The sequence below is a fragment of the Hoplias malabaricus genome, chromosome X2 (assembly GCF_029633855.1).
Source record: "Hoplias malabaricus isolate fHopMal1 chromosome X2, fHopMal1.hap1, whole genome shotgun sequence".
Taxonomy (NCBI): domain Eukaryota; kingdom Metazoa; phylum Chordata; class Actinopteri; order Characiformes; family Erythrinidae; genus Hoplias; species Hoplias malabaricus.
In genome coordinates this window covers 25,967,983-25,981,978 of record NC_089819.1, presented here as the reverse complement: position 1 = coordinate 25,981,978, position 13,996 = coordinate 25,967,983, and the positions used below count along the sequence as shown (strand labels likewise).

Genomic DNA, 13,996 nt, shown 5'->3' with positions numbered 1-13,996 from the left:
ATTTAACTCACTCACTCACATTTATCTCACCCCTTCACATTTATCTCACCAACCCTCATTTATATCACCCCATTCCCATTCATCTCACCCACTCACATTTATTTCACCCCTTCACATTTAACTCACCCATTCACATTTATTTCACCCCTTCACATTTAACTCACCCACTCACATTTATTTCACCCCTTCACATTTATCTCACCCACTCACATTTAACTCAGCCACTCACATTTATCTCACCAACTCACATTTATCTCACCCCTTCACATTTATCTCACCAACTCACATTTATCTCACCAACTCACATTTAACTCACCCACTCTCATTTATCTCACCAACTCACATTTATCTCACCAACTCACATTTAACTCACCCACTCTCATTTATTTCACCCCTTCACATTTATCTCACCCACTCACATTTATCTCACCAACTCACATTTATCTCACCCACTCACATTTATCTCACCCACTCACATTCATCTCACCCACTCACATTTAACTCACCAACTCACATTTAACTCAGCCACTCACATTTATCTCACCCACTCACATTTATCTCACCCCTTCACATTTATCTCACCAACTCACATTTATCTCACCAACTCACATTTATCTCAACCACTCACATTTAACTCACCCCTTCACATTAAACTCACACACTCACATTTATCTCACCCACTCACATTAAACTCACCCACTCACATTTATCTCACCAACTCACATTTATCTCACCAACTCACATTTAACTCACCCACTCTCATTTATTTCACCCCTTCACATTTATCTCACCCACTCACATTTATCTCACCCCTTCACATTTATCTCACCAACTCACATTTAACTCAGCCACTCACATTTATCTCACCAACTCACATTTATCTCACCCCTTCACATTTAACTCACACCTTCACATTTAACTCACCCACTCACATTAAACTCACAAACTCACATTTATCTCACCCCTTCACATTTATCTCACCAACTCACATTTATTTCACCCCTTCACATTTATCTCACCAGCTCACATTTATCTCACCCACTCACATTTATCTCACACTTTCACATTTATCTCACCCCTTCACATTTAACTCAGCCATTCACATTTAACTCACACCTTCACATATATCTCACCAACCCTCATTTATCTCACCCCTTCACATTTATCTCACCAACCCTCATTTATCTCACCCCTTCACATTTAACTCACTCACTCACATTTATCTCACCCCTTCACATTTATCTCACCAACCCTCATTTATATCACCCCATTCCCATTCATCTCACCCACTCACATTTATTTCACCCCTTCACATTTAACTCACCCATTCACATTTATTTCACCCCTTCACATTTAACTCACCCACTCACATTTATTTCACCCCTTCACATTTATCTCACCCACTCACATTTAACTCAGCCACTCACATTTATCTCACCAACTCACATTTATCTCACCCCTTCACATTTATCTCACCAACTCACATTTATCTCACCAACTCACATTTAACTCACCCACTCTCATTTATCTCACCAACTCACATTTATCTCACCAACTCACATTTAACTCACCCACTCTCATTTATTTCACCCCTTCACATTTATCTCACCCACTCACATTTATCTCACCAACTCACATTTATCTCACCCACTCACATTTATCTCACCCACTCACATTCATCTCACCCACTCACATTTAACTCACCAACTCACATTTAACTCAGCCACTCACATTTATCTCACCCACTCACATTTATCTCACCCCTTCACATTTATCTCACCAACTCACATTTATTTCACCCCTTCACATTTATCTCACCAACTCACATTTATCTCACCAACTCACATTTATCTCAACCACTCACATTTAACTCACCCCTTCACATTAAACTCACACACTCACATTTATTTCACCCCTTCACATTTATTTCACCCCTTCACATTTATCTCACCCCTTCACATTTATCTCACCAACTCACATTTATCTCACCCCTTCACATTTATCTCACCAACTCACATTTAACTCACCCACTCACATTTATTTCACCCCTTCATATTTATCTCAGACTCACATTTATTTCACCCCTTCACATTTATCTCACCAACTCACATTTAACTCACCCACTCACATTTATCTCACCCATTCACATTTAACCCACCCATTCACATTAAACTCACACACTCACATTTATCTCACCCACTCACATTTAACTCACCCCTTAATATTTAACTCACCCCTTCACATTTATCTCACCCACTCACATTTATCTCACAAACTCACATTTAACTCACCCACTCACATTTATCTCACCCCTTCACATTTAACTCACCCATTCACATTTAACCCACCCATTCACATTAAACTCACACACTCACATTGATCTCACCCACTCACATTTATTTCACCCCTTCACATTTATCTCACCCACTCACATTTATCTCACCCCTTCAAATTTATCTCACCAACTCACATTTAACTCACCCACTCACATTTATTTCACCCCTTCACATTTATCTCTCCAACTCACATTTATTTCACCCCTTCACATTTATCTCACCAACTCACATTTAACTGAGCCACTCACATTTAACTCACCCACTCACATTTATCTCACCCCTTCAAATTTAACTCACCCATTCACATTTAACCCACCCATTCACATTAAACTCACACACTCACATTTATCTCACCCACTCAAATTTAACTCACCCCTTAATATTTATCTCAACCCTTCACATTAAACTCACCACTCACATTTATCTCACCCACTCACATTTAACTCACCCCTTCACATTTATCTCACCCACTCACATTTAACTCACCCCTTTACATTTATCTCACCAACCCTCATTTATCTCACCCACTCACATTTATCTCACCGTTTCACATTTAACTCACCCATTCACATTTAACTCACCCCTTCACATTTAACTCACCCATTCAAATTTATCTCACCAACTCACATTTAACTCAGCCACTCACATTTATCTCACCAACTCACATTTATTTCACCCCTTCACATTTATATCACTAACTCACATTTATCTCACCCCTTCACATTTAACTCACCCCTTCACACTTAATTCACCCACTCACATTAAACTCACAAACTCACATTTATCTCACCCCTTCACATTTATCTCACCCACTCACATTTATCTCACACTTTCACATTTATCTCACCCCTTCACATTTAATTCAGCCATTCACATTTAACTCACACCTTCACATATCTCACCAACCCTCATTTATCTCACCCCTTCACACTTAACTCACCCCTTCACATTTAACTCACTCACTCACATTTATCTCACCCCTTCACATTTATCTCACCAACCCTCATTTATCTCACCAACCCTCATTTATCTCACCCCATTCCCATTCATCTCACCCACTCACATTTATTTCACCCCTTCACATTTAACTCACCAACTCACATTTATTTCACCCCTTCACATTTATCTCACCCACTCACATTTATCTCACCCACTCACATTTATCTCACCCACTCACATTCATCTCACCCACTCACATTTAACTCACCAACTCACATTTAACTCAGCCACTCACATTTATCTCACCCCTTCACATTTATCTCACCAACTCACATTTAACTCACCCCTTCACATTTATCTCACCAACTCACATTTATTTCACCCCTTCACATTTATCTCACCAACTCACATTTATCTCAACCACTCACATTTAACTCACCCCTTCACATTAAACTCACACACTCACATTTATCTCACCCACTCACATTAAACTCACCCACTCACATTTATCTCACCCACTCACATTTATTTCACACACTCACATTAATCTCACCCCTTCACATTTATCTCACCCCTTCACATTTAACTCACCCACTCACATTTAACCCACCCCTTCACATTTAACTCACCCATTCACATTTATTTCACCCCTTCACATTAAACTCACACACTCACATTTAACTCAGCCACTCACATTTATCTCACCAACTCACATTTATCTCACCCACTCACATTTATCTCACCCCTTCACATTTATCTCACCAACTCACATTTAACTCACCCACTCTCATTTATCTCACCCACTCACATTTATCGCACCCCTTCACATTTATCTCACCAACTCACATTTATCTCACCCACTCACATTTAACTCACCAACTCACATTTAACTCAGCCACTCACATTTATCTCACCCCTTCACATTTATCTCACCAACTCACATTTATTTCACCCCTTCACATTTATCTCACCAACTCACATTTATTTCACCCCTTCACATTTATCTCAACCACTCACATTTATCTCACCCACTCACATTTATTTCACCCCTTCACATTTATCTCACCAACTCACATTTATCTCACCAACTCACATTTATCTCACCCACTCACATTTATTTCACCCCTTCACATTTATCTCACCAACTCACATTTATCTCTCCCCTTCACATTTATCTCACCAACTCACATTTAACTCACCCACTCACATTTATTTCACCCCTTCATATTTATCTCACAGACTCACATTTATTTCACCCCTTCACATTTATCTCACCCACTCACATTTATCTCACCCATTCACATTTAACCCACCCATTCACATTAAACTCACACACTCACATTTATCTCACCCACTCACATTTAACTCACCCCTTAATATTTAACTCACCCCTTCACATTTATCTCACCCCTTCACATTTATCTCACCAACTCACCCACTCACATTTATCTCACCCCTTCACATTTATCTCACCCACTCACATTTATCTCACCCCTTCACATTTATCTCACTTCTTCACATTTAACTCACCCATTCACATTTATCTCACCAACTCACATTTATCTCACCAACTCACATTTAACTCACCCACTCACATTTAACTCACCCCTTAACATTTATCTCACCCCTTCACATTTATCTCTCCAACTCACATTTAACTGAGCCACTCACATTTAACTCACCCACTCACATTTATCTCACCCCTTCAAATTTAACTCACCCATTCACATTTAACCCTCCCATTCACATTAAACTCACACACTCACATTTATCTCACCCACTCAAATTTAACTCACCCCTTAATATTTAACTCAACCCTTCACATTAAACTCACCCACTCACATTTATCTCACCCACTCACATTTAACTCACCCCTTAACATTTATCTCACCCATTCACATTTATCTCACCAACCCTCATTTATCTCACCCCTTGACATTTATCTCACCCACTCACATTTAACTCACCCATTCACATTTTACTCACCACTTCACATTTAACTCACCCATTCACATTTATCTCACCAACTCACATTTAACTCAGCCACTCACATTTATCTCACCCCTTCACATTTAACTCACACCTTCACATTTAACTCACCCACTCACATTAAACTCACAAACTCACATTTATCTCACCCCTTCACATTTATCTCACAAACTCACATTTATCTCACCCCTTCACATTTATCTCACCAACTCACATTTATTTCACCCCTTCACATTTAACTCACCCACTCACATTTATCTCACCAACTCACATTTAACTCACCCCTTCATATTTAACTCACCCACTCACATTTATCTCACCCCTTCACATTTATCTCACCCACTCACATTTATCTCACCCCTTCACATTTATCTCACCCCTTCACATTTAACTCACCCATTCACATTTATCTCACCAACTCACATTTATCTCACCAACTCACATTTAACTCACCCACTCACATTTAACTCACCCCTTAACATTTATCTCACCCCTTCACATTTATCTCTCCAACTCACATTTAACTGAGCCACTCACATTTAACTCACCCACTCACATTTATCTCACCCCTTCAAATTTAACTCACCCATTCACATTTAACCCTCCCATTCACATTAAACTCACACACTCACATTTATCTCACCCACTCAAATTTAACTCACCCCTTAATATTTAACTCAACCCTTCACATTAAACTCACCCACTCACATTTATCTCACCCACTCACATTTAACTCACCCCTTAACATTTATCTCACCCATTCACATTTATCTCACCAACCCTCATTTATCTCACCCCTTGACATTTATCTCACCCACTCACATTTATCTCACCCATTCACATTTAACTCACCCATTCACATTTTACTCACCCCTTCACATTTAACTCACCCATTCACATTTATCTCACCAACTCACATTTAACTCAGCCACTCACATTTATCTCACCCCTTCACATTTAACTCACACCTTCACATTTAACTCACCCACTCACATTAAACTCACAAACTCACATTTATCTCACCCCTTCACATTTATCTCACAAACTCACATTTATCTCACCCCTTCACATTTATCTCACCAACTCACATTTATTTCACCCCTTCACATTTAACTCACCCACTCACATTTATCTCACCAACTCACATTTAACTCACCCCTTCATATTTAACTCACCCACTCACATTTATCTCACCCCTTCACATTTAATTCACCCCTTTACATTTATCTCACCCTTTCACATTTATCTCACCTCTTCACTTTTAACTCACACCTTCACATTTTTCTCACCCCTTCACATTTAACTCACCCATTCACATTTATGTCACCCCTTCACATTTATCTCACCAACTCACATTTAACTCACCCACTCACGTTTATCTCACCAACCCTCATTTATCTCACCCCTTCACATTTAACTCACCCCTTCACATTTAACTCACTCACTCACATTTATCTCAGCCCTTCACATTTATCTCACCAACCCTCATTTATCTCACCAACCCTCATTTATCTCACCCCATTCCCATTTATCTCACACACTCACATTTATTTCACCCCTTCACATTTAACTCACCCATTCACATTTATTTCACCCCTTCACATTTAACTCACACCTTCACATTTATATCACCCATTCATATTTGTCTCACACACTCACATTTATCTCACCCCTTCACATTTAACTCACACTTTCACATTTATCTCACCCCTTCACATTTAACTCACACTTTCACATTTATCTCACACATTCACATTTATCTCACCCCATCCACATTTATCTCACACACTCACATTTATCTCACCCCTTCACATTTAACTCACACTTTCACATTTATCTCACCCCTTCACATTTAACTCACCCCTTCACATTTAACTCACCCACTCACATTTTTCTCACCCCTTCACATATATCTCACACATTCACATTGATCTCACCCCATCCACATTTATCTCACACACTCACATTTATCTCACCCCATTCACATTTCTCACCCACTCACATTTATCTCAACCCTTCACATTTATCTCACCCCTTTACATTTAACTCACCCCTTCACATTTATCTCACCCACTCACATTTAACTCAGCCCTTCACATTTAACTCACTCACTCACATTTATCTCACCCCTTCACATTTATCTCACCAACCCTCATTTATCTCCCCCCATTCCCATTTATCTCACCCACTCACATTTATTTCACCCCTTCACATTTAACTCACCCATTCACATTTATTTCACCCCTTCACATTTATATCACCCCTTCACATTTAAGTCACCCATTCACATTTATTTCACCCCTTCACATTAAACTCACACACTCACATTTATCTCACCCACTCACATTTATCTCACCCACTCACATTTAACTCAGCCACTCACATTTATCTCACCCACTCACATTTAACTCACCAACTCACATTTAACTCAGTCCCTCACATTTATCTCACCCACTCACATTTAACTCACCCACTCACATTTATCTCACCCCTTCACATTTATCTCACCAACTCACATTTAACTCACCCACTCTCATTTATCTCACCCACTCTCATTTATCTCACCAACTCACATTTATCTCAACCACTCACATTTAACTCACCCCTTCACATTAAACTCACACACTCACATTTATTTCACCCCTTCACATTTATTTCACCCCTTCACATTTATCTCACCCCTTCACATTTATCTCACCAACTCACATTTATCTCACCCCTTCACATTTATCTCACCAACTCACATTTAACTCACCCACTCACATTTATTTCACCCCTTCATATTTATCTCAGACTCACATTTATTTCACCCCTTCACATTTATCTCACCAACTCACATTTAACTCACCCACTCACATTTATCTCACCCATTCACATTTAACCCACCCATTCACATTAAACTCACACACTCACATTTATCTCACCCACTCACATTTAACTCACCCCTTAATATTTAACTCACCCCTTCACATTTATCTCACCCACTCACATTTATCTCACCAACTCACATTTATCTCACAAACTCACATTTAACTCACCCACTCACATTTATCTCACCCCTTCACATTTAACTCACCCATTCACATTTAACCCACCCATTCACATTAAACTCACACACTCACATTTTTCTCACCCACTCACATTTATTTCACCCCTTCACATTTATCTCACCCACTCACATTTATCTCACCCCTTCAAATTTATCTCACCAACTCACATTTAACTCACCCACTCACATTTATTTCACCCCTTCACATTTATCTCTCCAACTCACATTTATTTCACCCCTTCACATTTATCTCACCAACTCACATTTAACTGAGCCACTCACATTTAACTCACCCACTCACATTTATCTCACCCCTTCAAATTTAACTCACCCATTCACATTTAACCCACCCATTCACATTAAACTCACACACTCACATTTATCTCACCCACTCAAATTTAACTCACCCCTTAATATTTATCTCAACCCTTCACATTAAACTCACCACTCACATTTATCTCACCCACTCACATTTAACTCACCCCTTCACATTTATCTCACCCACTCACATTTAACTCACCCCTTTACATTTATCTCACCAACCCTCATTTATCTCACCCACTCACATTTATCTCACCCACTCACATTTATCTCACCGTTTCACATTTAACTCACCCATTCACATTTAACTCACCCCTTCACATTTAACTCACCCATTCAAATTTATCTCACCAACTCACATTTAACTCAGCCACTCACATTTATCTCACCAACTCACATTTATTTCACCCCTTCACATTTATATCACTAACTCACATTTATCTCACCCCTTCACATTTAACTCACCCCTTCACACTTAATTCACCCACTCACATTAAACTCACAAACTCACATTTATCTCACCCCTTCACATTTATCTCACCCACTCACATTTATCTCACACTTTCACATTTATCTCACCCCTTCACATTTAATTCAGCCATTCACATTTAACTCACACCTTCACATATCTCACCAACTCTCATTTATCTCACCCCTTCACATTTAACTCACCCCTTCACATTTAACTCACTCACTCACATTTATCTCACCCCTTCACATTTATCTCACCAACCCTCATTTATCTCACCCCATTCCCATTCATCTCACCCACTCATATTTATTTCACCCCTTCACATTTAACTCACCAACTCACATTTATTTCACCCCTTCACATTTATCTCACCCACTCACATTTATCTCACCCACTCACATTTATCTCACCCACTCACATTCATCTCACCCACTCACATTTAACTCACCAACTCACATTTAACTCAGCCACTCACATTTATCTCACCCCTTCACATTTATCTCACCAACTCACATTTAACTCACCCCTTCACATTTATCTCACCAACTCACATTTATTTCACCCCTTCACATTTATCTCACCAACTCACATTTATCTCAACCACTCACATTTAACTCACCCCTTCACATTAAACTCACACACTCACATTTATCTCACCCACTCACATTAAACTCACCCACTCACATTTATCTCACCCACTCACATTTATTTCACACACTCACATTAATCTCACCCCTTCACATTTATCTCACCCCTTCACATTTAACTCACCCACTCACATTTAACCCACCCCTTCACATTTAACTCACCCATTCACATTTATTTCACCCCTTCACATTTAAGTCACCCATTCACATTTATTTCACCCCTTCACATTAAACTCACACACTCACATTTAACTCAGCCACTCACATTTATCTCACCAACTCACATTTATCTCACCCACTCACATTTATCTCACCCACTCACATTTAACTCACCCACTCACATTTATCTCACCCCTTCACATTTATCTCACCAACTCACATTTAACTCACCCACTCTCATTTATCTCACCCACTCACATTTATCTCACCCCTTCACATTTATCTCACCAACTCACATTTATCTCACCCACTCACATTTAACTCACCAACTCACATTTAACTCAGCCACTCACATTTATCTCACCCCTTCACATTTATCTCACCAACTCACATTTATTTCACCCCTTCACATTTATCTCACCAACTCACATTTATTTCACCCCTTCACATTTATCTCAACCACTCACATTTAACTCACCCCTTCACATTAAACTCACACACTCACATTTATCTCACCCACTCACATTTATTTCACCCCTTCACATTTATCTCACCAACTCACATTTATCTCACCAACTCACATTTAACTCACCCACTCACATTTATTTCACCCCTTCATATTTATCTCACAGACTCACATTTAACTCACCCCTTCACATTAAACTCACACACTCACATTTATCTCACCCCTTAATATTTAACTCACCCCTTCACATTTATCTCACCCACTCACATTTATCTCACCAACCCACATTTATCTCACCCCTTCACATTTATCTCACCCCTTCACATTTAACTCACCCACTCACATTAAACTCACACACTCACATTTATCTCACCCCTTCACATTTATCTCACCCCTTCACATTTATCTCACCCACTCACATTTATCTCACCCCTTCACATTTATCTCACCCTTTTACATTTATCTCAACCACTCACATTTATCTCACCCACTCTCATTTATCTCACCCCTTCACATTTAACTCACCCACTCACATTAAACTCACCCATTCACATTTAACTCACCCATTCACATTTATCTCACCAACTCACATTTATCTCACCTCTTCACATTTAACTCACACCTTCACAATTTTCTCACACCTTCACATTTATCTCACCCCATTCACATTTATCTCACACCTTCACATTTATCTCACCCCATTCACATTTATCTCACACACTCACATTTATCTCACCCCTTTACATTTATCTCACCCCTTCACGTTTAACTCACCCCTTAATATTTAACTCACCCCTTCACATTTATCTCACCCCTTCACATTTATCTCACCCACTCACATTTATCTCACCCACTCACATTTATCTCACCCCTTTACATTTATCTCACCCATTCACATTTATCTCACACACTCACATTAATCTCACCCACTCACATTAATCTCACCCACTCACATTTATCTCACCCACTCACATTTATCTCACCCACTCACATTTATCTCACACACTCACATTTATCTCACCCCTTCACATTTATCTCACCCCTTCACATTTATCTCACCCCTTTACATTTATCTCACCCACTCACATTTATCCCGTCAACCCTCATTTATCTCACCAACTCACATTTATCTCACCTCTTCACATTTAATTCACACCTTCACATTTTTCTCACACCTTCACATTTATCTCACACACTCACATTTATCTCACCCCATTCACATTTATCTCACACACTCACATTTATCTCACCCCTTCACATTAAACTCACCCACTCACATTTATCTCACTCACTCACATTTAACTCACCCCTTCACATTTAACTCACCCACTCACATTTATCTCACCCCTTCACATTTAACTCACACACTCACATTTATCTCACCCCTTCACATTTATCTCACCCACTCACATTTATGTCACCCACTCACATTAATCTCACCCCTTCACATTAAACTCTCACACTCACATTTATCTCACCCCTTCACATTTATCTCACCCACTCACATTTATCTCACCCACTCACATTTATCTAACCCCTTTACATTTATCTCACGCACTCACATTTATCTCATCAACCCTCATTTATCTCACCCATTCACATTTATCTCACACACTCACATTAATCTCACCCACTCACATTAAACTCACCCACTCACATTTATCTCACCCACTCACATTTATTTCACACACTCACATTTATCTCACCCCTTCACATTTATCTCACCCACTCACATTTATCTCACCCCTTTACATTTATCTCACCCACTCACATTTATCTCATCAACCCTCATTTATCTCACCCACTCACATTTATCTCACACACTCACAGTAATCTCACCCCTTCACATTTATCTCACCCACTCACATTAAACTCACCCACTCACATTTATTTCACATTTATCTCACATTAATCTCACCCCTTCACATTTATCTCACCCCTTCACATTTAACTCACCCCTTCACATTAAACTCACACACTCACATTTATCTCACCCACTCACATTTAACTCACCCCTTAATATTTAACTCACCTCTTCACATTTATCTCACCCACTCACATTTAACTCACCCCTTTACATTTATCTCACCCACTCACATTTATCTCACCAACCCTCATTTATCTCACCCCTTCACATTTATCTCACCCCTTCACATTTAACTCACCCACTCACATTAAACTCACACACTCACATTTATCTCACCCCTTCACATTTATCTCACCCCTTCACATTAAACTCACACACTCACATTTAACCCACCCCTTCACATTTATCTCACCCTTTTACATTTATCTCAACCACTCACATTTATCTCACCCACTCTCATTTATCTCACCCCTTCACATTTAACTCACCCACTCACATTAAACTCACCCATTCACATTTAACTCACCCATTCACATTTATTTCACCCCTTCACATTTATCTCACCTCTTCACATTTAACTCACACCTTCACATTTTTTTCACACCTTCACATTTATCTCACACACTCACATTTATCTCACCCACTCACATTTATCTCACCCACTCACATTTATCTCACCCCTTCACATTTATCTCACCCACTCACATTTATCTCACCCCTTTACATTTATCTCACCCATTCACATTTATCTCACACACTCACATTAATCTCACCCACTCACATTTATCTCACCCACTCACATTTATCTCACCCACTCACATTTATTTCACCCACTCACATTTATTTCACCCACTCACATTTATCTCACCCACTGACATTTATCTCACCCCTTTACATTTATCTCACCCACTCACATTTATCTCATCAACCCTCATTTATCTCACCCACTCACATTTATCTCACCCATTCACATTTATCTCACACACTCACATTAATCTCACCCCTTTACATTTATCTCACCCACTCACATTTATCTCATCAACCCTCATTTATCTCACCCACTCACATTTATCTCACCCATTCACATTTATCTCACCCACTCACATTAAACTCACCCACTCACATTTATCTCACCCACTCACATTTATTTCACCCACTCACATTTATCTCACACACTCACATTTATCTCACCCCTTCACATTTAACTCACCCCTTCACATTAAACTCACACACTCACATTTAACTCACCCCTTCACATTTATCTCACCCTTTTACATTTATCTCAACCACTCACATTTATCTCACCCACTCTCATTTATCTCACCCCTTCACATTTAACTCACCCACTCACATTAAACTCACCCATTCACATTTAACTCACCCATTCACATTTATTTCACCCCTTCACATTTATCTCACCTCTTCACATTTAACTCACACCTTCACATTTTTTTCACACCTTCACATTTATCTCACACACTCACATTTATCTCACCCCTTCACATTTATCTCACCCACTCACATTTATCTCACCCACTCACATTTATCTCACCCCTTTACATTTATCTCACCCATTCACATTTATCTCACACACTCACATTAATCTCACCCACTCACATTTATCTCACCCACTCACATTTATTTCACCCCTTCACATTTATCTCACCCACTGACATTTATCTCACCCCTTTACATTTATCTCACCCACTCACATTTATCTCATCAACCCTCATTTATCTCACCCACTCACA

The 13,996-nt window shown here is 39.3% G+C and overlaps 1 protein-coding gene across 1 annotated transcript in view; it reads left to right on the top strand.

Moving 5' to 3' along the window:
- Positions 1–13,996, top strand: part of LOC136676309 (sushi domain-containing protein 2-like) — a 128,203-nt gene that overhangs the window by 83,002 nt on the left and 31,205 nt on the right. The window lies entirely within an intron of this gene.